This window comes from Hyposmocoma kahamanoa, unplaced genomic scaffold, assembly GCF_003589595.1.
Source record: "Hyposmocoma kahamanoa isolate Upper Pololo Valley unplaced genomic scaffold, ASM358959v1 224, whole genome shotgun sequence".
In the NCBI taxonomy this organism is placed as follows: Eukaryota; Metazoa; Arthropoda; class Insecta; order Lepidoptera; family Cosmopterigidae; genus Hyposmocoma; species Hyposmocoma kahamanoa.
The window spans coordinates 8,648,525-8,662,741 of NW_020653743.1; positions in this window are offsets into that span (position 1 = coordinate 8,648,525).

The window sequence follows — 14,217 nt, forward strand, 5'->3', positions numbered from 1 at the left end:
CACACATTTAGATACATGCAATATCTACAATAGGGCTGAGCAAAAGGTCGACATAAATTTCGAGTATTAGTGTAATATTTTATTGCCTCGTAATTTCTGAAATTGGAATCCATGAAAATGTTTTTCATTTGTGTAACAGAAATAAGTCTCTAAACCTAGTGTTCACAGCATCCTCAACTTCTCAACCAATTTGATACTTCATATTTATGAAATAATTGTAATTTGTACATTAATAAAAAAAAAAATCAGAAGGTAATTTTACTTATTATCTACTCTTCATAATATGCTAAACAGTATCAAGGCGACAGCTTAAGAGGAATTAATTTTATAGCGTAGGTTTGAAGTGAGAAAATAAGAAAAGAAAATGTCAATTTGATCTGGGAAGTTGAGTTTTGTACTTGATCGGCAGCACATACTTTTATTTTTTAAATTGAAATGGGACTAAGGGTCGTATTCTAGAACTCTACTCAATGCTCAAGTCAGGATTGCACTGGAAACACAAGCACTGGAAATACGACCCTAATGGCAGGGACTTGAGTCTGATTTGGAGTGCTTTAAACCATACTCAAATCCTGACTTGAGCATTGAGTAGAGTTCTAGAATACGACCCTAAGACAAGTATGGTCACTGAACGAAGTGACCTTCCACATAGTTGTGAATTTAGTTTTGAAATGTGTATGAATATTTAATACTTCAAAATAAATCTATTTAAATAATTACATTAAATATGTCTTTTGACGTAGGTTAGATTTTATAACATAATATTGGTCAGGTAATAGTAATATTAGTCGACCTAAATTATTGAAACTAAAATTGAAATAAAAATTTGTCGAAATCAACTCATTATATTAATGCTACTCTATTAATAAGAATAGACAAAGAAGTTTACAGAATTGTTCTTCTTTATGGTGGGCTCTACGTCAACTCGATTTATTCTCGATGTGATTATTCATCTCTCTCTGTTATAACACGGGCTTAGAAGGTAGGAGAAAAAGAGCAAATCATATTTTTTTTACTACGAGATACTTGTGAGATGTGGTACCAATGAATGGTTTTTGTCTATGATTATCGAACGTAATAATTAAATAAAGTTTTCGCTATTTTCCTAAGTTGTATTGCAAAGCAATGTTATTTAGCATTAGTTTTTGAAATTTTCGTGACACTATGGTAAAATATATGCAAGTTCTTTGAAAACGTAGAAGGCAGTACATAATATTTTTTGTGTTTTTGTGGCGTTGATCCAATAGTAGAAAAAAATATTGTCTATGATTCATTTCTGGTGAAGGGAGGTGGGACGGATTTCGCTTCGTTGTCGCCTAAATTATAATTTTACGGGTGAAATTGTGATAAAATCCTGGTATTTGGATTGAAATAATTGATATTATTTGGTGCTGTTTTCCGTGTGTTATTGTGTTACGGCCGCATGTATAATATTCTGTTTATTTAGACTGATTACATTCCGACCGCTCCCTTGCGTTGGTACGTCAGGCGCATAGTATTTTCATTTTGTACTACTTGCAATAGTAGGGGCCTAGTAAAAGCTGTTGGAAAGTGCATACGGGAAATTGATGGAGTAAAAAACTGTCTCACGTTCTATTTTGAAGGCGTTATGAGGTGATGTTGGAGGCTTCGATTCTTCTGTAGCCATTTTCGGTGAGTGGTGTCTCTAATGTACTTATTGGAAGGTATTTACGTGTCGATCGTGATGGTTAAGTAGTTTGCGTGAGAATCCACATAGAACCTGGAGCTATGTAAGCACTATTATCAGTACTAATACATGTTTCTATGTCACAAGTTTGAGTCGTAATTGGAAGCGAATCTCATTGATTTATTCTTGTTTTGGTATCCAATATAACCAAGTTGCAGCACGAACGTAATAATTGTTAATAAGAAACTTCAAACCTCGATACCAAGTAAATATATCTACAGTATATATGATAAAGTGTCATTACCCCCAAAACCAGCTAAGGTCAAAAGTGGAAGATGGTAGACACGTGACTTTCACTGTTTGATAGTAATTTTAGAAATCACCATAACTACACCATAACATAAGAGATTGGAAAGTTTTCTATGAACATAAACACCAATATAATAATGATGATGCCTAACAAACTGACTTGCACAAGCCCAATTTCCATCTTAATATGATTTAGCATTTTGAACCTTGTAGATAAATTTTGATGTTAAAACAAACTTTTCTTACATACCTATTTCAGATATTCTTGGATAAAACAACACTTTTAATACTATTTTTTTTATTGGAGTTGGATGTTTGAGGGAGAGGCCTTTGTCCAGCACAATATTGCAGACAAATAAAAAATTTTGGCTTTTAAAATATTTATAATTTTTGTAGTCATTTCCATCTTGTACATTGTGCCATGTGTACAACAAAAATGGTAGTTCATATGAATTTCAAACATACTTACTGTTAATATTGTAAACACGGCAGTATTGCCTTCATAAACTTAAGAGCAATGAAATTAAAATATATTTTATTATTCTTATTTATTTACATCCACACCCTAAGATTTTCATTGTGGTAGTCTGAGATTACCGATCACCACTTAGCATGATCCTGATAAACCTCTTTTGCTTCACTTCATTCATCAATCTTTTCATATAGGCCCTTTTTCTTCTCTCAACACATTCCAACCTTTTTAAGAACACTCTCAATTTGATATGAGAAAGATCTTCATGGCTGCTCTTTTCCAATGATGTCTTCCACATTAGTTCAATATATGTATTTCTTTCGTTAATCTACCTTCATTCATAAAATTACCTGTGTATGCCATGCAGAGCTCCCAGGTTCCATTCCTGGGCTGGGAGAAATATTTGTATGGCCTAATAAGTATTTATATGGGTTTAGTTTTAATATATATAGGCTCATAAAAAAATGTGCATGTGTCCATGGCACCCACGATACAGGGTTTCCCTAGTGCAGGGTTGTAAGTGTGTGTGTTATTATTATTCTTATTATTACTCAGAACACCCAAAGCAAATCAATAATTTGTTTATTTATTAAAATAATTCACACAAACTAAAAAAAACCAATTCATACCAACAATAAAACCAACATGAATGGCCTATTTGTACCTACCAGGCAACCATTCAGAGTGTTCTGAATACTGGACAATGATTACCTCTAACATGTGTGAATAGTGCTAAATATGCATAGTTGTGTGTTTGTATGCTGGCATTGGAAACCATGACTAATAGCTGTATTAATGAAAATTAGAGTGTTGCAACAGTGTTCATTAATTTGATGTAGCTTATTTGCTGTATTTGTGGACTATAAAGTTATTAAAATGTAAAAATGTCACTATTATTTAGCAAAAATACTATAACAAATACAATGCAACATAGTTTTATTTACAATTAATGTTTCCATTTGGTGATACATACAATAAAGAATTTTTGTCTTTATTGTACACCAAAATGGAAACACATCAAAAACAATTTTAAAATATAGGCATTGGTAAGAAGGGTCTTATCAATTTCTGCCAGACAACCTACTGCAATTCCTGTTGAACTGGGCTCAAATAAGCACTTTAACATGGTGTTGCAGGTAAATTCGATCAACCGTTCGTGCAAATTTTTATGGAGTTTGTCATACCAATCTAATAAATCCAAATTATTGTCACTATTCACTTGATTAATGTAATGTTAAGAAATTTAGTCTCCTCTCTACTCAATATTAAACACAGTGTAAATAGAGAATATTTATGTTCTTATGTATGTAATTAAATTTTTCCTGGTTGTGACCTGTGTCTTCCTAGCATGGAACTTCGTACGCCCATCAAGGGGCAAGGGAGAAGACATACTCTCTATTTACTCTATTTATGTTACCAAGTGACGGGACAAACAAGTCATGCACCTGATGGTAAGCGGCATGACTGTCTGTAATGGTTGCAGAGCTACTCATAGCTTTATATCACAAAGATGAGTGTATGTCAATGTAGGCAGGCAGGCTTTTGGTTGTGGCTATAAGAAACCTTCCTATTTTATATAGACTTATAGTAAACTTGGTATTTAGGCATTTTTACATTGATTCTCATCATTGTGGATACTGATGATACTGTATCTAATTTAATTACTTACATAGTACAAATATTTTCTTTTTAATAATGTCAAGTGACGGGACGAACATGTCAATGCGCCGATGGTAAGCTGCACACCTGTCCATAACAGTTTCAGTGCCACTCAGACCTTTAAATGGCAAAGATCTGAGGGGCACTGCTATTGCGCCCGTCACCTTGAGACATAAGTTGACAAATCCCATGTGCCTGTAATTTCATCAGCACTGTTGCTCTTCAAAAGCGGAACACAGTAATGCTGACATTACTACTTGGTTAAAAAAGGAATTGCTATGTTACAGGCCTTATTGGCTTAAACAGTCAGCTTGATAAAAATTATATTCGCTGTACAAAAATCGTGGGATCTAAGTTATGACTCTTGAATCTGTCATTGCGCTGGCTCCCCTTATCATTCTATCTGGAATTTGGTAAAGCTGTACCACCAGTTAAATGGTTACTTGTCATAACTGTTTAGCACATTTATTACTACCTAATACATTAAAGGCCTGACATTAAACACAAAAGTCAACAAATACAAAGCAGTATATTACTTACATTACACACATAATTTAAAGTTAATTGTCTAAGCAATTAACCTAAATACATACACGTCTGTGAAAGCACTACCGTTTACTTGAATAATACGTAATTATAGATCTTTCCCAATTTTTTTGTATGAAACCATTAATGTGAAGAACAAGTCTTTTGCCTGGTGGTAAGCGACGCGTCTGTCCGTAAAGTTGAAGTGTCACTCAGAGCATTAAATCGCAAAGATGAGAGGCATTGCCACTGCGCCCACCACCATGAGACATAGTTGACAAGTGCCTGCAAATTTTACCATTTTATTTTTATGTGTCATAAATTGTTATTTAATTTTAAAGAATTTTTTAATCTTTTGTTTATTTTAACATTTATTCTCGCATGTTTATGGTTTCCATATTTATTTTGAATGAGTTAATCTATAAAAGAATTTACGTCTGTACTTCTGGTCACTTTTGAGTTACTTGCAATGTTGAAGTATGTACATACATTATTGTTACTGTGGCTTATTAGGGAGCGCCCCTTTATTACTGCGGCCAGAACTAATTTAATGAACTCTGAATCAAGACTAACTTAGGGACTGTTGGATTGTTGTTTTTTATTTTATTAAAAAATTAAGTGTGCATTTTGACCTCCATCTCACCTGGTGGAAAATGACGATGAGGTCGACGTTGGATCGTGCACTACTTAATAATGCCTATTCAATCTCGCCTTGAAGACCTAAATTATACCGTTCAGGGAACATGTCTGCAGCTAGGGACTTCTACTTCATGGCCGTTCGCCATATAAATATGGAAACGAAATGGTTCGTGCGAATCCTTGAAATATCCACGGCATAGGGGTGGAATTTCAGCCTACGCCTAGTCCACCAGTGATAGAAAGGGGAAGACGGAATTAAATCTTGCAATTGCCTCGCACGCTGTCCATGATAATATATCCCGTAGAATTCCGATAGCAGTCATTGTGTATTTTATTTCAGCTTTAATTATCTTAACCCCGTCTGGTTGAGTGGGGTATAGTAGTAATAGGAGTATGCTTGTCCAGGAGAGAGTATTGTAAGCCAATTAAAGGGAAACATTGGCGTAGGAGATGCAGAGGCGTTTTATCCTCTTTGTGGCAGAATCAAGTTTCTCGCTTGATGTTGGACTTGTACTTATTCAAAACATCAGTGTCCTTTGAGAGTCCAGGGTCAGTATTTAGAGGCCACGGCAGAGTTTCTCTGTAGTGTTCGATACTGTAGGCGTTAATCACGACTTTCAATGTTCAAGACCATTGGCTTGTAGCCAGACGTCTCATGAGACATGTGTGCACTGATTCCAGAGGATGAACTTAGCCAAACTTAGTAATCTCATTAGGAGTTGATAAAAACTCAGCTACTGCCACGATGCCCATGTCTTTCTTGCTGCAGGACACTTTTAGTTGGCCGTTGATGGCCTTGACTGCGCCACTGGATGAATGGGCGAACTGAAGACTTAACCCGTTAAAAATTAAACTAAAACTAAAATTGCCCATGTCGAATGGCCTGAACTCAACCAGTTTGTTCCTCTCCCCAAGTATTCAGAACTGCCACAGTTCTTAACAATCTTCAATATTTAGGAATCTGAGGCCAGTTGTTGAAAATCCATTTGACTGTCTGAGATTGCGTCAATGAACTTAACATGGTCTTCATTCTGGTCTTTTTCGCACAAGCAATGTGGCATACTTATTACTTACCCTGAAAAATTTAGCGAATTTTGTTTTTTCCAATATTTATTTCAATGTTAATTATAACTTTGAACTATGCTATATGTACTATTAATAATATTATATAATGTAAATAAAAATCGGTTCCCATTACGACCCGTATTTACACGTCACTCCTCATTCTTATACGGTATTGAATGTAGGGGTCTTCACCAGTAGGATTTATATGCTGTAATTTCTACAGGCATACGGGACTTTTTAACTTATGTCTCAAAATGACGGACGCAGTGGCATCTAAAGCTCTGAGTGACACTGCAACTGCTATGGACAGGCGTGTCGCTTACCACTAAGCGCACGAATTGTTCGTCCCGTCTCTTGGCATCATGAAAAAACGTTACCATAATTTCCCCATTGCCGTCATCAGATATAGTACGCGACATTACTAAAAAAAAAACCAACATTCAACACAATTTTTTTTATAACACCTAGTGACGGGACGATGAAGTCATGGGCCTGGTGGTAAGCGACACGCCTGTTCATAACAGTTGCAGTGCCACTCAGAGCTTTGAACCGCAATGATCGAAGGGGCGCTGCCCGTCACCCTGAGACATAAGTTGACAAGTCCGATGTATCTGTAATTTCACCACAAATGCGAGCTTTTAAGGTGGAATTTACATCCTATATATTTGTATACTTATATAAGTACTAATAATAATAATAATAGTAATAATAATAATATAATGGCAGTAGAGCTCCTTGTGAGAGAGTTCGTCCACGTAAGTACTGCCGCCTTACCTATTTCTGCTTCCAAGCAGTGATGTCAGCATTATTGTGTTCCGGTTTTGAAGAATAAGGGTGCTGGTGAAATTACAGGCACATGAAACTTCTCAATTTATGTCTCAGAGTGACGAGCGCAGTGGCAGTGCCCTTCAAATTTTTGCGATTTAAAGTTCTGGGTGGCAATGTAACTGTTATAGACAGGAGTGTAGCTTACCATAAGACGCATGACTTGTGCGACCTGTCACTTGATATTATAAAAAAAAAATAACGCTCGCACTCATAGCCCGCATAACCCTGAATTGCGGGTACCATGGACACACGCTCATAGACAAGTGCGAATTACACCAAAACTCGCGAGGTAAACAAATGTAGGTCATACAAATATTTCTCCCTGCCCGGAAATCGAATCCGGGACCTCTGCGTGGTAGACCAGCATGGTAACCGAAGGTACTTGTAAATTATTATCTATATGACTTACATTTGAATCGCAGACCGAAGTACAAACACACATTAGCTAACCATTAAACGTATACATGTACCTAGTATATTAAGTATATTGATTACACTTTGTGATTCCGTGAATGTCATGATATCACTACCTGGTCATGCAATATCCATACTATTTAACAGTAAAACTTTTATTTCTTATTAAAAAAACATTTGATTCATACCTGTGTAATTCTTATTATTATTGTTGTTAGCGTGACTTATCAGTAGGCACTGAAATAGGTAGCGGTTTCAGGCGTTTCAGCGCGCGCAAAATTGAACACAAATTTCATGTTGATAAGGAAGTATTTACAATGCGCACTTGAATACAAATAAAAAATGAAAGAAATAGCTATATTGTACATTCTATCGTATTCTTATGCAATTTGTGTTCGCTTTTGCGCGCGCTGAAACGCTTGTAATGATTACCTTTTTAACCGACTTCAAAAATGGAGGTTCTCAGTTCGAATGTATGTTTTATGTTTTTTTTTTTATGTATGTTACGCGTTAACTCTGGCATTTGTGAACTGATTTTGACGATTCTTTTTTGTTGGAAAGGGGGTGCCTCGGTAGTGGTCCCATTTAAATTTTAAGAACATATTCTACCTCTAAGGGTTGCAAACTAGAGGACGAATCCGGTTTCACGCACCTTCCGGTAACCGACTTCCATAAAACTTGGCAAATAGATGTAATTCCATGAACTTTTGAGGTCGGTCTTTTTAGTACTCTGTACTGATTCGGTGTCATGTTTTTCAGGGCGTGTGTAGCCCTATATCAACAATTTGATCTATTGTCATTAACACTAATTACATGTCGGAGTCATGACTCACAGAATTAAAGGGCTTCGTTTTCCTGAACCTAAAAAGAAAAGTAAAATTTCATGGTCTTCCTTCCATTTAAGATACTATGTTACTTAAAAGGAAATAATCATTGTAATTGACCCTTTCTATTAACATTATAAAAATACAGGTTGTTTTTTTTTTCACATTTGGTCGGTTTGATTCCCAGATGAGGCAACTGTTTAAAAGTTTTTGAATGCAATTTTACTTACTTTTAAAAACAAAATAATGTCTCCATGAAGCAAAATATCCTATCTACAATATTTCAAGACATAGGTTCCTAAACTTTTCGGCTTACGGCTTACTTGGCAAGATAAAAAAATTTCAGTGCCCACCACCACAAAATAATTGACACGTCTTTTTTATATTAACTTTATATACTGTAGTTCATATAGATAATTCAGATTTTTTGCAAATGCGGTAGCATCGCCTGGACACCATCAATGCCCACCAATTGCTTCCGAGGCCCTACTGACCCCCGTAGGACAGCTGGGGGGCGATAGGGACCGCTTTGGGAAACTATGTTTAAAGACTTTCTCTCCGTGTCTCATACCCGTTGGACAACTTAACTACTTTGTGTTAATGTTAAAATAGACGAACCAATGCTGTTTAGAAGCCAATAGCGAGATAGGAGATCCAGAAGCGTTTTATTGATCTGTGTAATTAAGTACTAATAATATATCGTATAATATAATATATAATTAATCGTTCTTTATTCCCAAATGATGAATTTCCATTTGTAAAAATGAGTACGGTTTAAAAAAAAATTAAATTAATTATAAAGTCGGAAAATTCACACTATATAAAATATTGCTATAAAAGATGGTTGTGCCATTTTTATTTCAAACTGCAAGTAGCGTATACTATATCTTAAAAAAATTCACCTCGAAAAAGGCAAATGTTTCATATTGCAGGTACACTCGACCTATAATGTGGTATACATTAGCACGCCATTAGCTGAAGACATGAGCTTGGACGAAACATGGACGGCGTGAAGAAAATACACTCGGGCACACTGTATCGGTGAGTTTTGTTTAATATTTTGATTTAAAAAAATACGCGTTTTATACCTATTTTGAAATCTATGCCTTTCTAACCAATCACTCGGAAGACTGCTTGCCACGGGGAAAATAAGCAAGTAACCTATAGGGTTTTCTGTTTTGAAAACTATAATTATTTTAAGTTAGAAATCAAAAACTTATACACAGTTCTAGAATGCGTGGCTCCACTGTCCTACAATGTGGTCTCACACGGCTTTCTACAGATTGCGGGGTATGTATTTGCCAGTAGTATTCCATAAAAACATATACTGCAGATGTACTCGAAAATTGGTTGTAGGTATTGCTCGCTGACTAACATTTTCCAAATACGTTTCACTGACCCTACTTTAATACTATTAAATGAATCAACTTCACTTTATCCCTTTTTTCATCCAGCATAATGATCTTGCCATTTAAGAGCGGTTACACACGGCGACTTGTAGCAGTGATGCAAACGCGATGCAGTAGCGCTGTAGTTACTAATCGTCTACCTTTACACACGCGCGGGATTTAAGCAGCGCTGCAAACGCGGGACTGCATCGATACAAACGCGATTTATAGGCGATGCAATCGCGCGTTTGTATCGATGCAGTCGTGCGTTTGTATCGATGCAGTCGCGCGTTACACGAACACTGACCCTACTGTAATATGCACATGAAGCAACTAGTGTCAACCCTAATTTAATCCAGAGTACTGAACTTCCCACTTAACACATCAATAAAAGGCACTCCTACCCGATATACTGGACAATTAGTGCGGTTGTGCTCGCTGATTAAAGTTCCCGAAAACCGGGGCATTGACTCTACTTATGTACTATTTACATAATACCTCTACTCGAACAAGTTTAGCTCTTATTTATCTATACAGCACTTGCCAGTAATATCACTAAAAAGACCTTACATACTTACTTATCACCTACCTTTAAATTATGTAACACACGGGAAAATAGTGTGCTGGTGCTCGCTGATCTTTTTTTGTCGCTGGGAAATGCGTTACGCATACCGCTCGGCGGGGGGGGGAGTTGCGAGCGGTTATGTGTGACTCCCGAGCCGTAACCCGTATACACACTAGAACCTAGCGGCTGACCCCCACCGCCACAAGGAGGCGCCACTGGATCCGCTTACGCATACTACAGGAACGCCTCGGAGGATGGTCCGCGTGAGCTTACCCCGACCTTCAGAGGGTGCCCCGGGTTAACATAAGGGTACCCTCACACTTGTGAGCTCAGATTTGGAGATAGGGTACTCCGACCCCTGTCACCAAGGCTCACTACAGCGTAGGAAGAAGTTGAGCGTACTGCGTCCTTCGTCTCCTGCCGCCGTCTTCGGAGCGGGTCAGCAAGGGGGTCATCCTCTCTGAGCCGCTCCGAGGCCTCCTTGTGCGAGACTACGCTTTCGCAGATGGAAGCCATTGCTTTCCAGCACCTCCGGTCGCGCATCGCGCCCATGATCCAACTTAACTCAAGCCAATTTAACCCTTTTTTTATTACCCGAGGGAATCTGCTAACAGATACCCCGGCCCTGCGGCGGCAGAGCCGGGCTTAGGTGGGACTGGGCTGAACCCTGAAGGGTAGCAACCCGGCCGCACCAAACCTCCGGGGTGTTCCTCCTCTCCGCTGCAGGTAGAGGCACGGGTACGCTGTCGCTCGTCCGCGCCTCCATCAACGGCTGGCCGCGTCCAGCGCAGCCCCTTCCACAACGGTGCCCCGACTCCAAATGTAAGGCTCGCCGAACACCAGACGAGCCTTCCATCTCGGGCTACCCCATGCTGGGCAGCGAATTCCCCCGAGTCCGCTAACCAGGGCCCGTGGGGCCAGGACAACATCCCCAACTCAAAAAACCATCAATGCTCCCCCAGCCCCCGCGGCGGATCTGTTGGTAGACCCCGCCGCAACACCCTACGCGCATCCACGTGGACCTAGAGAGAGTAGTAGAGAGTCCTATGGAGTGCCCACCACGGCCAAGCGCCCAAATTCGGCCGCGGAGGATAGGACGAGCGGCAACGACACACCGACATATCTCTTCTCCCGCGACCCTCCTCCCCGCATGCGTCCGCGCGAACCCGCTCGGCCTAGATCAAGACGAGCCCCCGCGGTACGCCCCTCCTCCTCGGGCCAGCCTAGCTCCATCGGCCGGCCCGTGAGTTCCAAGGCGGGAACCCATTCGGGGGGGAAGCCAATTTGACCCTACTTTAATCCAGCATACTGAACTAACTATACTATTGAAAACACCTTTATCGACAGATTGGAAAATTAATGCGGTAGTGCTCGTTGACCACAATTCCCGAAAATCGGGTCACTGACTTCTCTAATACAATGTTTACATAAACCAACTCAAACATATTTAGCCCCCACTCTAATACAGATTACCCAAAACTTTCCAGTAGTCAAATCTATAACAAATACCTAAATTGACGCACCTAGAAATCTACAACATTTCGTCAGTAAGGACACGAAATTGTTCTTTCGAATTAATATACGTCAATTATGTGTACAGCAACTAAGAACATTTTACTTTTTGTAAATGAGTATCATTACATTTCTATTTCTAGTGCTTCCGAAACAAACAACATTTTCAAACGAAATGTTTTTAGTGATAATTTCTAACTATCTTACACTTAGCCTTGTATTAAAAAGGCATTAAAGTAAACAGTCTCAAGATATGCCTAACGACTACTCGATGTAGGTTATCGCGGATTGTGTTGAAGCATTTCGATAGTCCATGTATTTACATACCTCAATATGTACCCCGACAGCGCAAGTTTGTTATGTTGCTTGTGACTAGGACATACTTTGGGATATTGTATTGTTTCATACTTGTCTGCAAAACTATTGCATTAAGGTGATACGATGTAAAGTAAGTCTTTGAGTAGAAGTAATCTGTAGAATCATACAGGCTATGGCAGAATGTCAGCGTCAGTTCCTCTTTAATTTTCTAATAGCTGAGTTAAAGTCCCATTTGATATATTTTGTTTATTATTCATTTGTATTTCCTTTTTTATTGTACTGCATTAGTTTATTTGATTCAATTTCAATTTGACCATCAATCCAGATTTATTTTAATTTCTTTTAATTATGCGTTTCATTGTTTTTGTTGTTTTCGCGATTGTTACACATAGGAAATGAAACTATTTTTCCGGATTTAAATCGCGTATATTTGGTTTTTCAAACAAACCAACGTTTCGGGCCCTTTACAGGTCCCATGGTCACGGTTGACTGAGGTGGTACAGTCATCAACCAGTTATGTCTAATATTAATGCAAACCACCCTATTTTTTTCATATATAGTTACAAAAGTTATTAATTAAATACCTTATTTTTAACTTTACAAAGAAACATTCCATTTTCGCTACATTGTTTTACAAATTCTTTTATTGTAACAATATGAATTTTTATTAAGTTAAATTTATTATTAATTAATAATGGCAATTAGAATAAATTAAAACATATTAATTAGTACTGCAGTCTTATGTATGTTTGGGATTTTTCATCAGAGGAAATACTGGGTCTCAAACTGGTGGTACGGCGAAACAATCTGCCCTGATGAAATTAGGCTGTTTTTTAATTTCAATGGTCTCGCAGCAACCTGGGTAGATAACAGACTTCTTTTGCAAGGACCTGTGGTTTGTCAAAAGAAGTTTGACAAACCACAGGCAGGCACAGGCCCTTTGCAAAGCTCTTGTCTTATTTTATAGAGGGTGTTCTCGTCCATACGTTAATCATAAATTATTTTTCTGCCGGCGATCGTAATCAGATCTTTGTTAAAACAAGCGTATGATTAAATTAAACTAAAATCAACGAGAAGACATTTGCAAATTAAGCTGTAGTTTCAAACTTTTAACTGTCAACTCGTTATTAGTTAAGCAAGTGGGTTATGCCCGTAAAGTTTAAGGCCAAACTATTGCTTGTTGTGTTTTGTGGTGACCTATTTTCCGTTATGAATTTGGTTAGATATTTGGTTACTTTCGACAGTTATATCGGTATGTTATTGTCGTGTTTTCATTAAAACGGTTTTTGCGCATTCTTGTTGAAATAAACATTTCAATAACAGATATGTTATACACACAATGTTCCGATATACCCATGTACTTCAATATATCACCATGTAAAGCTCCACCTTAATTGCTTCTGTGGTCGAACGGTTACCTGCCACCCAGAGGTCCCGGGTTCGATTCCCGGGCCGGGAGAAATACATTTATTTCTCTCGTGAGTTTGGGTGTAATTTGTGGTTATTTATGATCGTGTGCTTTATTATTATTAACTATCAGTTTCTATCATCATTGTATTGTCTCCTTATGTATGTAAACCTGTATGTGTTATTTGTACAATTTTTTTATTATACCCAGTAGCGGGATGAACAAGTCGCGCGTCTGGTGGTATGCGCTTTAAATCGCAAAGATCTGAGGGGCAGTGCCACTGCGCCCGTCACCCTGATACATAAGTTGACAAGTCCCAATTTCGCCGGCACCCCTTATCCTTCTAAACCTGATCGTAGTAATGCTCACATTGGTGTTTGGCGGTCGAAATAAGTAAGGTGGTAGTACTTCCCTCGAAAAAACTCTTTCACAAGGAGCTCTTCTACTACTGAAGCTATATATATATTATGTGTTAAAACTTTATGTTATCTTGGTTAACTATCATTAATTAGCTATCACTCACGAATTCCGTCATAATTGACTGAATTCTGTGTAATTATCGTATTAAAATGACTTAATCGACATTTCGGACGGAAAATTGAAACTCTGCGTTTATGTTTTACTGGTGTGTTAAATTATGGGG